This window comes from Myripristis murdjan, chromosome 15 (genome assembly GCF_902150065.1).
Source record: "Myripristis murdjan chromosome 15, fMyrMur1.1, whole genome shotgun sequence".
NCBI lineage: Eukaryota > Metazoa > Chordata > Actinopteri > Holocentriformes > Holocentridae > Myripristis > Myripristis murdjan.
The window spans coordinates 30,515,788-30,527,839 of NC_043994.1; the positions used below are offsets into that span (position 1 = coordinate 30,515,788).

General features: G+C 41.7%; 1 protein-coding gene across 1 annotated transcript in view; it reads left to right on the forward strand.

Annotated features, from left to right (window-relative positions):
- The first annotated feature begins 8,239 nt into the window (after nt 1–8,239).
- sertad2b (SERTA domain containing 2b) overlaps nt 8,240–12,052 on the forward strand; it is a 42,835-nt gene continuing 39,022 nt past the window's right edge. The window contains exon 1 of the mRNA XM_030070198.1: nt 8,240–8,416. The gene's annotated coding sequence lies outside the window, so the exon portion shown is untranslated. The remainder of the gene's footprint in view (nt 8,417–12,052) is intronic.

Consider the following 12,052-nt stretch of genomic DNA (forward strand, 5'->3'; position numbering starts at 1 on the left):
AACCTCACGAGCTGAAACAGCGACCACAGACTCTTTTATTTTTGGTTGCCGTGATTTTTTTGTGTGTTTTGTTGTTTTTCGATTGCCAGTTGGTCCTTGAGCCTGCATTCGGTCAGGATCTGTCTCTGCTTTCTGTCTCTGACAGCAGAGAGATATTCTGCCGATTCATAATCTCTTTTCAGAGCCAGATAACTTTTCATTCTCTGGCCAACAAGACTGTTGTCACCGAACTTCACAGCGATGCAGCAAACCGAACGACAAAGCAAAGAGAGGACCGATGCTCTTGCAGCTGAAAGCCCAAAGACTCCCTCAGACTGATCTTCCACCTCAAACCCACCCGGCAGAGTTCAGAGGTCAGAGGTCAGCTTGGCCCACCTGGCTCTCAGCAGAGTGGCGTCTGGTGTTCCTCTTGTAGGCCTGTCTCATCTCCTTGGTCTGGAAAGGAGCCACATGGAAACCTCCCCTGCCGTTCAGCGTGTTCATGGCTTCATTAGCAGCAGGAACGCTGGAGAACGTCACCAGGCCAAATCTGCGGCCATCTCTCGACAGCACCTACAGCATGAGAGGGAGAACGGGTTTATTCTAATTTAAAAAAAGACAGAAAATGAAACAGACGGACACGTGGAGCTGCAAGGCAGGTGTTTGCTGCTGGTCGGTGTTTCCACACACACTGCTGGAGGAGCGACAGCACAACCTGAGACTGCAACACAACGCCTCGTCCTTCCATGACAAAACCCAGGGGTTCATTTTGCTTGGATCTGTGCACAGTTATCATTTCCTTTATTTTACAGCACAACCCGAACTGCGGTTTAACTCAATACAGAAGCCTTCACGAGACACCAACCCTCGGAAAATAACCATGACAGTTCAGCCTTGTTCAGACTGCCAGCCCAAAATCTGGATAGTCTAATATCTAAAATTAATCTTACATTGTTCGATATTTGCCTGACTGGCATTCATCAGTGATGGTATCCAGCACCGAGTTCAGTCTGTCAGCAGCACAGGAGCAAAAAGTTTGAAATCATCATTTAATAAGGAGATTGAACTCCAATTATCCAATAGGAGAGGGGCTTTTGGCTTCTGGACGTACGTAGTGCCTGGAGCCTAACGTCGTTACCATGGCAACCAATGCCGATAAATTGGTGACACAAATCCGACCTGATCACATGCAAATAGACCGATACTGTTCCAGCCATCTAACCACCCATGGTAACGCAATCGTAGGCCTATTTATTTATATAGTTATTTCTTTATTTCTTTACTTACTTACTTACTTACTTACTTACTTACTTGTCTTGGTTTATATTCAGTGTGCTTCTAGAAACGTGAAATTTATAATAAAAAGAAAGAAAGAACGAAAGAAAGAAAGAAAATGAACATTACCCCAACTTTGATGATTTGTCCAAAGCAGGAGAAGGTGTTGACGAGGCTCTTGGCTGTGAGGTCGAACGGGGTTTTGGTGACCCAGAGGTTTGTCTCCTGGCGGGAGGACAGACAGAGACTCACAGCTGATCTGCACTTTGAAGAGATTTTATCTCAAACATTTTGGCAACATGTTGGATTTGTCCTACCGGTGACTTCCTGTCCAAGTCTCTGCCCAGCCAGCTCTCCAGCCGGACCGTCCCGGGCAGCTCCGGGGTGCACTGCCCGGCCCCGCACGGCCCGCACGGCCCGCAAGTCCTGCGGCTGCTGGAGAACCTCCTGGGGGCGCTGGGCTCCATGGCTCACACGTGGCGTCTCAAAAAGTCACGAAATCAAGAAAAATACTCACAGGCGCTGCAGAAATGTCGTAAACTGGCTTTTCTGTAACTTGACGATGTCGTTTCAGTCGTGTCCATGGAGACCAGCATTGTTTTATTTTTCAAACAATAACCTATGAGATAGAGTCCAACCAGACAAACCAAAGCAAACAAACAAACAAACAAATGAATGAATGAATGTTGTGATTTATTAGTGAACATTTTTATGATACGATTATGAATTAGAAATATTATGTTTAAATTCTACAGTATGTAATAAAGATTCACAATGTGTAATATAGAATATATTATATATAATATTTATTTATTTATTCATTCTCTTTCATTTTAGATTCGTAATAACAGCAAAACAGACATAAAATGCACTAAAAACAAGAACAGCAATACCTTTTACAGAGCAAACTTAGTAGCTTTAGTAGTTTTAACTTAATAGTTTTTTTTTGTTTGTTTGTTTGTTTGTTTTTTAACTCTCAAGGACTTACACAAATGATTTAAAACATCTGTTTACAAGATTTGATCCATCTCCAAATTTTGTGACATTATATTCTTCACATCTGCCACTCAGTGGAAATTTTGAGTAAATGTGCTGGCAGCAATATTAGACACAGTAAAAACTGATTTTCTTTACTAAAAAATAAGAAAAACTTACTTCTATGGATAATATTTTGGTTTCTCAGTTTCAGAATTTGAGTTTATGTTGTTTTCAAATTTTGCATGTGATCATTTTTGTTTTCTTTGTAGGTTGCTATTTTTGCTTCACTTATGGAGTTATTTTCCTTTATTTGCTAAACTTTACATTTCTCTTATTGTGTTGTTGATGCGGTGTAATTTTAATTATTGCTTGTTTTTATTGTTGATGAATTTGTGTGGAAGATTAGCAGACTCTTTGTGGAAGCTGGTGGGGAATAAAGTAAAAAAAAAAAAGAATAAAGACCAAGCTTTAATGACATGTTTATACCACATTAAGCTGCTTGAAGCCCCTCGTGTCTCCCTCCTGTCTGCTGGCTCTCTGTCCACTAGGTGGCGCTGCCTGCATGCCTAAACCAGAGCCTGGGCTGGTCTTGCATGGGGAGCCCAGTGAAGCCACCAGGCTGCTGGCTCTCTCATTGATTTAAACACCATGAAAACCACTCAGTGCTTTCTGTTTGCTGCTATTGTGCTTCTTCTGGGTCCACCGACTAAATTTAGCTGCTAAATGTGATAAATAAATAAATAAATATAAAATAAAAAATGGCCAGAAATGCCAAGTGATTCATCTGATGCGAGGAAAACAAACAGCACTCACATCCAGCCAGTGTGACACGGCAGCTGGCAGCTTTTTTCTTTGCATGCTCGCTGCATGTTGACGGCGCTATAAATAAACCCTGTTAGTGTAAACTAATCAGCCGGCAGGCCTGCAGCACATTCAATGGGATTTTTTTTTTTTTTATATAGACATGAGACTCCTCATGAATTTAGGCTGCGTACCATCCGGCATGCAACATCTTCACTTTCCTCTCAACTCATCCTCGATTTTATTCACAGACTTTTACTGGCAAAGTCAATTTAAAAAAAAAAAAAAAAAATTAACTCAGCTTTTGTTTTGTTTATTTTTTACACTGCAGCATCACAACCAGGGGCGCCGTATATGGGGGAAAAGTTAGGACAGTTCCAAGAGCCCTTGCCTGACAGGGGCCACAAAAAATAGGTAAAAACTAATATAAAATTAATAAACCATCGTCGAGTAAATATATATATATATATATATATATATATATATATATAATTTTTTTTTTTTTTTCATGGGGCCCAAAATTCCTGGTGGTGCTCCTGATCACAATTTACTGCACTACTGTTATTCATATTGCACTGTTTAGATTTTTGGATTTGTGTCGCTGCTACTGTGTCTTCTACTTTTTAATACTTTCTTTTAGTTTATTTATTTTTTTTATATGCCCCTATTTATATGTATTTTAGATTTTTAGATAATGTTTTCCGTGTCTTAAATGTTTATTGTCTGCACCGAGGGTGACGCAATTTCGATCCTCTGTATGTCCTGTGCATATTGTAGAATTGACAATAAAGATGACTTTGACTTTGATTTACAGTGAAATATTAAAGGTGCAGCATGCACACTTTTTACCACCTCACACCACATAAAAAAAGTCCATAATAAACTGATAAACTGTACCTGCAGAGGTTGACAGACGCCGCCGATCAATACCAAGTCCTGACAAATTTTACAGCAAAACATTAATTCACGACCAGGGCCGGATCACAGGGTGCTGGAGGCCCCGGAGCCACAGCCTGCAGGTGGGGCCCGTGCACCTCATGAATGCTGAATGAAACGATGAATACCTGCTCAAACAGAACCACACAGTACAGATAAGCAGTGGCAACGCTATTTGTATTTGTGTTTGTTTTGGGGCCAGATAATTCAGATTCAGACATAAGTATGCATGGTTCAAACTGCTTATTAAAACTATAAAGGTTTAGGAAACCAAGTTTAACGAATATTTATTCTGCAAATCAAAAGAAGGATGGTTTTGCATTATTTGTGCACCCTGACTGTTACTGTTTATTCTTTTGGTGAACCTCCATCCGCTGTGTGTTATGTCATGTGATATTTAGGTTTATGCTGCTTCAAAATAAAAGACTAGATGTTAAAGATAGTTAAAGCAGTGTCATCCTTCACAAGAAGACCCAGATTGCTGAGATGCTGAGTGTATTATCTGAAGATGTTCTGGAGGTTATTTATCAGTCAGAAAGCCAGAAGTCGTTATTTGCCAAGCATGGGTTCAGATTTGGGTGAATCCCTACACCACAGGCTCTGTGAATTTGTCAAAAACTCAAAAACTGCCCCTAAAAGACATGAAAATGAGGAGACCGTTTCCTATAAATCATGGAAAAAAGAACAACTAAAACTTCCCCTTGACCATGATTGGCTCTTCTTAGTTAATTTTTTTCAAGTTTCTTCCTGTTTGGCCACAATATTTTCTAACCACATTCATGCAGATATTTCCACTGGCCAATCTGCATTTTTTAATCTGGGTCAAAGGTCAATGTTGCCCAAAGATCAAAAGTCACACTTTGCGCCATATCTTCGAAGAAAAGTTTGTGTTATTTTACTGTCTCTGACTTCTCTTCATATACAGTCAAACCTGCCACTCCTCTGTCACACAACGAGATTTAAACATCATCAACAGTCAAAAAGCTTCCAGGCTCCAACATTAAACTATAGACAGCACCGCTACTCTGCTACACACTACACTGTATCGTCTCTATCACATAAACCATTAATAAATATATATAGAAGTACTATAATAACCTTATTATGCTCTTACAAAGACCATTCAGTGTGTCTGTGCTACAGACTAAAGACACACCTTAAGTCCTAATGGGAAAAAGACTGGAATATTACAATGAATTTTTATCTATCTATCTGAACATGTGAGGCGTTAGAGTGACCCTCTTCACACTGAAATAGTGAGATTGTTCTGCCGCAGTCAGCAACAACACAAATTTAAACAGTTTGCCTGAAAAACATCAGTGCTGTTTCTGCAGCCGTGATGAACGTCTGCGCTGCGTTTAAGGAAATCTCCTCTCAGCGCCGCTTCCTGTGAAAATGAAACCGAGAGTTACTTCTGCTTCATACTGAAACTGTTGTTTCACTGCCTGGAAATGCACGTCTGGTTTATGGGACAAGTGAGCGGTGTGTGGTTTGTGTCCACCGGCTAAATATCAGTTATTAAGGTGGATTTTATCTCCTCTGTAAAGACATTTGTTAATTTTGCTCCCTTTGGTGTGGTTATTATGTGCTGGTTTGTTGTTTGGGTGGCGGTGAATGCTCCTTTTGTCATATTCCTGCACTTGTAATGTCACTTCATATTAAAAAAAAACAACAAAAAACATACATACATGCACACTCATGTCCACTCCCTCAGCTCCAGCTGTCCAGTCTGACCAGTTCAGCTCAGCAGCTCTGCCATCAATTCTACCTTTTAACAAAGTTTATAATGTTCAGTTTGTGTTGACATTGTGCAGAATGTGTCACTTTAATTCTGTGTTTATTACTGAGGTTGTAGTTTGCAGAGGTCTGCTACTGGACTGCATTATACTGAGAGGTGTTTCTGATTTTTTGTCCTCATCATTTCTATTCAATGTGAGGGACAGAATAGTGGAAACAGCTGTCGGTAAAGTGCAGTCCAGTCCAACAGCAGCACTAACTATGAGCTCAATGCCAAACATAGGAGTGAATGAACACCTCTGTTATATTCTCAAACTGCATGATAATATCTCATAAAGATTTCATATTGACATGAAATTTTGTGACAACATTCCTGTGCTCGAGGATGATCCCTGTCAGCTTTGGCAACCCCATGACCTCCACTCTGGCGCCACCAGCAGGCCTAAATGTTGTGCAAGTGGTGGTTTTAAGAGTAGAAATTTTGTGGCAACATTTGCGTTGGCTTGGAGGATGCAATCTGGCAATCTGGGTGACTTTTCCTTTAGTGCAACCAGTAGGCCAAGTTAGAAGTAACACGCTTGTTTAGACTTCATTAATGCAGGTAAATTGACTTTTGCTCTTTTCCTGCAACTCTCTGCCTCACATTCATGTGCTCACTTTCCTCACACACGGCCTCCCAGACAAGGCCTCTCTTCTACTTATAAATGACTTACTCTCTATTCTGTTCTCTGTATTCTTTATTTGGATCCCCATCGGCTCCCAGAGAGTGGTCACTAACCTTCTCAGGGCCCATACGAACACAGCAACAATAAAAACAAGCAAAAATTAAACTTACACTGTATCAACAACACAAAAGCACAACAACAAGCCAAATGTAAATAAGTCAAATAACTCTACATACAGTATGAGACAGAAATAGCAACCTATAATGAATGCAAAAGTAAAATTATTGTTGCTTATGTACTAACAATGTAAATATTAATTTACAACTGATGAATAGTAAAAAAAAAATACATTAAATTAAAAACAAAGTAAAATATAAACAAATGAAGTAAAAAACGTATAGAATTTAAGTTGGATTAAATTAAATGAAATACTCGTATATAAACTAAATGACTGTCCGTGTTGTTGTGAAGGAAAGACTGTCCCGTTGCCGGCCGGATCCGCCTGTTCGCCATATTTGGTCATCCGGAAGTGTTTCAGCACGTCGACGAGGCGTTGGCGTCCCTTTAAACCGCACGCGGCGACGACTGTGGAGGTCTGCGTGACTGTTCGCCTCTGTGCGCGCTTCCGCACGCATCCCATTGGCCGCCGACGCCGTGTGGGCGGGACACGACGCCGTGACTCAGCGTCTGAGTCACCGCACGACCTGCCCGTCAAACACAGCGTGGCGCTGCGTTCAGGGACCGTGGGAAAAATGGTTGTGAAAGTGGATGTGGGAGAACCGCTGGAGCTGTCAAAACCTCATGACTGAAGTTTTCTCTTTCACTTTAGTCGCTCCTGGTGAACTTTTTTTTCACTCACCTGACATGTGATTTCTGAGAAATAGTTGAGAATGAATGTTTATAGCTTGTTAAATGCAGTTTAATCATCCAAACTGGTGTTTTTACTTTATTGTGGCATTTAAAAATGTTAATTTAACCATCTTTTCCATATGATGTGTCTCTGTTGTTAGTGTGGGCATTAGAGATTTCATAGCCTAAATGTAGTCTTCCCGCTACTTTTTACCCATATTTTCTAAATGCTGAAACAGGCCATGTAGCAAATACAAAACATGCATTTTATTACCATGAGCTGTGGTTGATTTGTGCATTTACATGTTGAAAATAAAGCTTGCCAACTCAGCACCTTCATCTAATCCACATGAAAGGAACTAGAGCTCGTGACGATGAGGAGTTTGGGGTAAAATTGGCCAAGCTTGTCATGCTGGCATCTGGAGAGGTGAAACAACATTATCTTGCCTTACAGCTGAGTTAGACATACACACACTCTTGTCCCGTGCATGCAGAGAGGGTTTTGTGAATGTGCATGTTCGTTTGAAGACATTCAAATTTGGTTGCCTTTGAATTAATATGTTATTGAGTTTAGCATTTGGTTTTAATATCATTTGGAGTTGGAAATGAAAGTAAATGGCACGTTCCTCTGACTGTTGCATGTGAAAATCTAGAGGAATTTTAAGAAGGAAGAGAAGGCATGTCTTTAAAATGTTCTCATGTGACCCCTGTGATAAAAACGGTGAACTACAGCAGCTCAACTAAAAAAAAAAATAAATCAACACAGTGATTAGCAACTCTCCAGAATTCAGGAGGCGGTAAAAATCGGCAGCCTGTTTGTATTTTCAGCTCAGTGTGGACCGTCTGACACCTGAGCAGACCTGCACTTTCTGTTCATGAATGAATTAATTTCCCCGTAGCGAGGATGTTGGCATCTCGGTCTTTCCCCGCGGTCCCTGAACGCGGCAGCAGACTGGCTGCTCTTACATGACTTCGCATTGGCCCCGATCTGTGACATTGGAGACATTGAGCAGAGCCAGCGGGCCATCTGATTTTTAGCTGAATTAGAAATTAGACACAATAACTTGCAGCGGAGATCAGGTTTCTGCAGCGGCTCGGAGCTCGAAGGCTGATTCCTCCACATATTTTTTTTTTATATATATATTTATATTTTTTTAGTTACTTCAGCACCGTGCTGGACGGATCTGCCATCCAGGGTGAGTGTCTTAAACTGAAGCTACAACTCTTCTCGGATAATTAACGCCTGTATTGGCTGCTGCTGTTTCTGGGTTATCTCTCTCAGTCTGTCTATCTCTGCCCGTGTGTGTGTGTGTGTGTGTGTATGTTTGTATGAGTGTGTGCAGCCTATGTGAATGAGTGTGTTTGTGTGTGCGCGTCTACGGGATTCCTCCTTTATTAAAACACACAGAAACACCCTCAGTAAGTAGCCCGTTGTAAACACAGGAGAAGTCTGTGGTTGTCAGTGGGGGGGGTGAATGGAGAAGTAATGCTGCCTGTCCACTTCAGTCGGCGCTTTTCAAGGAGGGAAACACCGCGTGAATTATCCCCGTTACGTGCCGTTTAGTCTCGTGTGGAGAGAACGCGGCGCCAAACTCCGTTCAAAATCTCGTGACTTTAACGTTCCCTCGCTTACCGGCGTAGATACACACCAGGTACAATATGACTTATGACTTTTTTATGAATTAGTAGGAACCACTGCTCAATTCGGCATGCATTTGATACACAAAGGAACACTTGATCGCATATAATCCCAACTTTTGGAAATGGTTGCCCCCTTTTATTTCACTGTCACGCTCCACCAACATTCAGTGGAGCGGCAGCGCCAGCAGCGTGAAACAGTTGTAAAAAAAAAAAAAAAAAAAGTTGGGAGTTTATTAAGAGAGACGCCATTTGGATGTTTGTCCATGTGCCGAATTAACCAGAAGAGCACACAGCTTGACCAAACATCATCAGTTGTGTTCCGAGATCAGTGCGGGTTTTCCGATAAGCGAGGCGAGAGGAAGATGGTGTTTTTTTCAAGCGGAGTTCGGTGTCATAATAATCTTTGTACAGGAGAGAACGGAATGTGTTGGGGGGTTCAAATGAACTGTAGGAGAGCCACAGTGTTCCCTGCTCTCTCTCTCTCTCTCTCTCTCTCTCTCTCTCTCTCTCTCTCTCTCTCTCTCTCTCTCTCTCTCTCTCTCTCGCCCCAGGGAGAGCAGGACGCATTTGCTGCTATTACTGCTGCTGCATTATATAACCAAGTTCTCTTTCAGCTCAATACACCGTCACTGACTGACAGACACATCCTGACCTGCTGCCGTGCTCCCTGCTTGTGTGTGTGTGTGTGTGTGTGTGCGTGCGTGCGTTCTGATGCACACGTGACGCACATGCACATGCACGGTGCGCGCGTACACGAGCAATAGACATGCACGGCACTGTCACACTCCAGGTCCAGCGCTGACTCTAATCCTTTCTCTCTCTTATAATTAAAATCTCTCTAGTGCAGGGGACTTTACAGTGAACTTGTCACATTTTATAGATTTTTTTTCTCTATAATATCACTATAATATTCATGTAATATTCCTATGATACTCAGTGGAGAGTCTATTGCACTTTATAGTAGCTCATTTATTCTCTTACGGTATCATTATTGCATTTTATACTATGTATTGTTTTTTAATCACAGTACTTGCATGCCATTTTAAAGTTTCCTGTTGCTAGTGCAAAGTGAATATATTGATCCAGTGGGGACGTTATAGTGTGCTTTTTGTATTTATTTAATTGGAGTTTATATATTTTGCTGTGGTGTCATGGTTCTGTAATGTTCCTGTATGGACTTGGAGTGTGTCTGTGAGCAGTGAGTTTACGCTGAGTGTATCATGTCTCTTTGGATGTTTTTTTTTTTTCTTCTTTTATGGTGTTATGATAAGATTTTCTAATTTTTATGCACAGTTGCATAGTATTTTAAATTCTCCATGTGATATTTGTACTATTCTTTTAAACCTCACCATAGGATCACTATATTTATCTTTTTATTACTTGAAGGCATAGGTTGGTGCATTAATCAATCTTTGTGTCTCAGCCTGGCCCGGACTGGCCCGGCCCAGCCTGGCCCGGCCCAGCCTGGCCCCGCCTGAGTGAATCGGTCTGTGCCGTCAAATGGCCGCGGTTGCCGGAGGTTTGTCAATGAGGGATTACACAAGCAAGCGGGTCTCTAATTTAGCAGCTAATCCAGATTAAGATGCCGCGGTCCTCTGTGTTCCCAGGCCGCGGCTCAGACACTGTGGCCCATCAGGCTGACTGAACACACACTGACTGCACTCTGTGTGTGTGTGTGTGTGTGTGTGGGGATGATGCGTTCAAGAGTCAGGATTCAGTAGGTTATTGTCTAATCACACCAAGGCAGCTGGGAGTCAGACTCAGGTTTGGTCCAGGGGCAGCAAGAAGTGTCATTCGTCCCCAAACTGCTTGTGTAGACGGACTAATCCTCTGGGATGAAGTGGCGACTGACAAGATAATATCTGGTCAGTTTGATTAATTATTAGCTGTAGGTCACCAAACTATGAGCTTTAGAGGGAGGATTGGTGCTGAAGTTGGCTCGCAAATAGATGTCTGAGCATTTTTGCTTGATTTTTGTCACCCATAAAAATATATACAAACAAAATCTTCCAGTGATTCTAGTCCCCTGCAGTTTAAGATGAGAAGGCAGGACCTGGTCTGTCTTTTCTTCTGTGGTGTTCAGGCCAGTTGAGAGCACATAGGGAAACCGCTGAATGCGAGCATCAGTCCACACTTCATTCAGTATCTCTTTCTTGTGTTTGAGGCTGGATGGAGATATTTTCAGGTTCAGGTGAGGTTGTCGTCACCTGGATGAACACGCTGACGGAGGAAGCGCTGAAACCGAGAAGCTGTTGAAAAGAAAGTCAGCTGATTATAATTTTGAGTCATCATTTTAGTCATTTATCAAGTAAAATCCTAATATTGTCTGAGTGTAGTTTCACTAAGATGCTCTCCGTTCATATCTTTATGAAATTAATACTTGGGGGATTTTTTTTTCCTTCTGCCGGTCAGACTAAGGAGGACATTTGAGGACGTCCTAGGAGAGTTTAGCTTTATTTTTCACATTTTAAACACCAACTGAGTCATTTATTAAAGACGCACGATGCAAAGCTGCATAAAATTCAAAGTGGAGGGTTCATTTAAACCAAAACATTTCAACTTTTAGACAAAAATCATGGAACAAGCATGCAGATGATTTACTGGTGAGCAGGGGCGCCGTATATGGGGAAAAGTTAGGACAATTCCAAGGGCCCTTGCCTGACAGGGGCCCCAAAAAATAGGTAAAAACTATTACAAAATTATTAAATCATCATCGAGTAAATAGATATATATATATTTTTTTTTTTCATGGGGCCCAAAATTCCTGGCGGCGCCCCTGCTGGTGAGGTTGGACAATGCCAAGAACCATGTAGACCCAGCCATCAAATTTCATGCTTACTTCACATTTTTGGTCAGCCAAGTTTAAATATCCTCACTTAAATCCACCACAGTGCACCTTTAATCAGATGGGGGAAAAAAAAAAACACACACAGATTAATTGACAGTGGAAATAATCATCGGGTCATTCCTTGGTGAATGTAACCTAACGGTCCATCCTCTGTGGTGAAAATCATGTGTTCACGAGTGTCGTGAAGTTGACCAACTTTACAGTCACGCTGTGGAAGACGAGGCTGAGGCGATGCTATTTTTGTCCTGATTGGGCTGGTGGTGTGGTCTGCTGGTTAGTGGCTGTGTGTGTGTGTGTGTGTGTGTGTGTGTCTGTCTTTCTTCTTGTTATGCATTTGGCCTTC